The sequence below is a fragment of the Mus pahari genome, chromosome 5 (genome assembly GCF_900095145.1).
Source record: "Mus pahari chromosome 5, PAHARI_EIJ_v1.1, whole genome shotgun sequence".
NCBI classification, from domain to species: Eukaryota; Metazoa; Chordata; class Mammalia; order Rodentia; family Muridae; genus Mus; species Mus pahari.
The window spans coordinates 163,710,236-163,713,137 of NC_034594.1; positions in this window are offsets into that span (position 1 = coordinate 163,710,236).

The following is a 2,902-nucleotide window of genomic DNA, read 5'->3' on the forward strand; positions in this document are numbered from 1 at the left end:
CCCCCCGCTTGGCACATAGCTCACTGGAACGCTTTCCCAGTCATGTGGGAAGCCCTAGTGGGGAACTCAGATGAGCACACTCCTAGGCTGGAAGCCTGGCTGATTATCTGTACAGATGGAGAGGAAGGGTCTGGAACCCACTGCACAGGGAGCCTGTCTAAACCCACAGGCAAGGGCTCTGGGGATGCACCTAATCTCAGGACCTAGGGAAAACCTCTAGGTCCCTTCCCCCCAGAGTCTCCTCCTAGAATGCAAAGTCCCCACCCTGGCTCCTGTTTCTCCCTTTGGGAGAGCTTGGGTCTGACCTGGCCAATGACTCAGCCATCTTTGCCCCAGGGAATTCTTGGAAGGAGGTGAGGAAACTGCTTTCTGTGAAGGTTGTGCCTGGGCCTGCAGTAGGAGACTGGAGGCTGCAGAATTTGGTACAGCCACCCCTAGAAGTCTTAATGACAGGGGAGGGTCCCTGCATTATCATTCCTTAAAAGTTACTGGCAGGGGAGTTGGTCAGGACACTCAAGTTCTGGAAATGGGCTCATTGGGTTTGCAAATCTCTCTTGCCTGTCTGACCTGCTTGGGCAGTTGTCCTCAGCTGTGGCAGAGGCTTCACTCAGGTCACATTCCGTGAGGTAAACAGGAAGCTGTCAGGTTACATTCACACTATTTCCAGCGCAGGAAGGCCTTGGTGGGTGTGAGGCAAAGTCTGCTTTGGAAAAACATGGGTCCTCTCTTCCACAGACACCTCTTTATCATGTCACCCTCCAAGTACCTCATTTCTAGCCTTACCTATTCACGCCCTTCCTTGTTCAGAGCACTCCAAGACAATGATTTACTGCTTGGCATCTAGGGACCAATTGTCTGTGCAACTTGACTTAAAGGCTGTCGTTCCTACCAAGTTGAAGTCCAGATTCCTGACAACCTTTGTCCCATTAACCCTCCCACCCAGAAGGCCAAGGGCCAGGTAGCATTATAACCTCATCATTTACCCAAAAGATTTGATCTCGGAAGTGTCCGATGCTGTAGATGGGGAGGGTCCATACATTGGCACCCACAGTCACACTCCAGGACAACACACTTAACAGCACATATGGTTACTCTAGGCCTAACTTGAGCCAAGCTGGCCCCATTGGGGCACAGCCTTCAAGCACACTGGGGTCAGGGTTAAGCAGGTAATAAAACCCACAGACAGCTCATATCACCTTGTGGTTCTTACTCTGGTTTCAGCTATGTTTGGTGACTGGATGGCCTTTCTTCTCATCCCTGAAGACAAGACTCTCTTATTTCAGTCCCCCACTGTGTGCCCGACATCTAGAATGGTGGCTGACACCTGGGACAGGAACAGGGAAACAAATGGACAGAGGGCTGAGCAGATAAAGAAGAGAAGCTGGGCGCCATGACATGTAGCTTTCATCCCAGGATTCAGGAGGCTGGGGCCAGTGGATCCCTGAGTTCCAGGCCAGCCTGGTCTACAGAGTGAGTTCTAGGACAGCCAGGGCTACACAGAGAGAGCCTGTCTTAAAGAACTAAAATAGAAGAGGAGGGGGAAGAAGAGGAAGAAAGGAGGATAAGGAGGGCCAGGAGGACCAGGAGAGATAGAGGACAGCTGAGTGAGACAAGATGAAGGAGGTTGGTTGACTAAAGCTGGGATAACTTGCTAGTGGTTCCTGAGAACCCTGCCTGCCTTCCCAAACCCAGCTCCCTTGAGCAGGTAAAAGCTGTGGCCTGTGGATCCCAACCTCTGCTCATCCACTTTGCCACCTTTACTCTAACAGAAGGTGTGGGTGGGTGGGTGGCTCACATGACAGAAGTCAGAGGCTCAGGGCCAGCAGGGTCGACAAGGGCAGTGAGGGAGAATCCTAGCCCTGAGACTGTGGTGCTCTGCTGGACATCTCTGGGGTGATGATAAATATTGACTGTCAGCTTGGCAGAATCTTGAATTACTCAGAAGACAAACTTCCAGGCATGCCCGAGAGTGTTTCTAGACCGGGTTAATCGAGGTGGGAAGACTCAGCCTAAATGTGGACGGCAGCATTTCATGGGGAGAGGTCCTGGGCTGAACAAGAGGAGGTGAGCTGAACTCCAGCATGCATCTCTCTGTGGTTCCTGACTGCAGATGCTAGGAGACAGCTGCTCACTCCTGCTGTCAAGCCCCGCCCCCCACCATGATGGACTGTACTCTCAAACTGTGAGCCAGATAAGCCCTGCCATATGTAAAGTCACTTTTGTTAGGTACTTTTTGACAGCATAGAAATAACGAACACACCTGGCCTGTGGTCTGTCTTCCTGTGTGTTCCTTCTCCCTGTGTGTGACCGTTTCTGAAAGGCAACAGTCATTGGGTAAAAGCCCAGCAATGGTCTTATCCGGCTGAATACACTAACTGTGGTCATCCTGTTCTGAGCGCATGATGGTTACGTGCTGAGGTCCTGGGATCAGGGCTCCAATACATCTTTTTCTGTCAGTTAGACTTTTACATCTAGGAGGGAGATATGTTGGAAGCCAGAAAGGGGAGGACCCGGGGGAGATCTCCCAAGGAGGTGTTCCCTCAGGCTGGGGAAGAAAAGGTCAGGTGCTAGGGGCAGTAGGCTTCCACACCCTGGGATCCCTTATGGGCTCACATCAAGGTCATGGTGGTGAGGGGGAAGAAAAAAGACAAACTCAGAACAAACCCTGCCAGGTTATCCAACCTATGGGTCCCAAAGCCCCTTCTGGGACATCTGTGTCACGAAGAGCACTGTTCACTGACGGTCCCAGAAATGGTGTCAGCCTTTCTATATTCAGACACCAAACAATCTCAGAGCCTCCTGAGGTCTTTCCCTCTGCAAACTTTTATAATGCACACATCCCTACACACACACAGAGAGAGAGAGAGAGAGAGAGAGAGAGAGAGAGAGAGAGAGAGAGAGA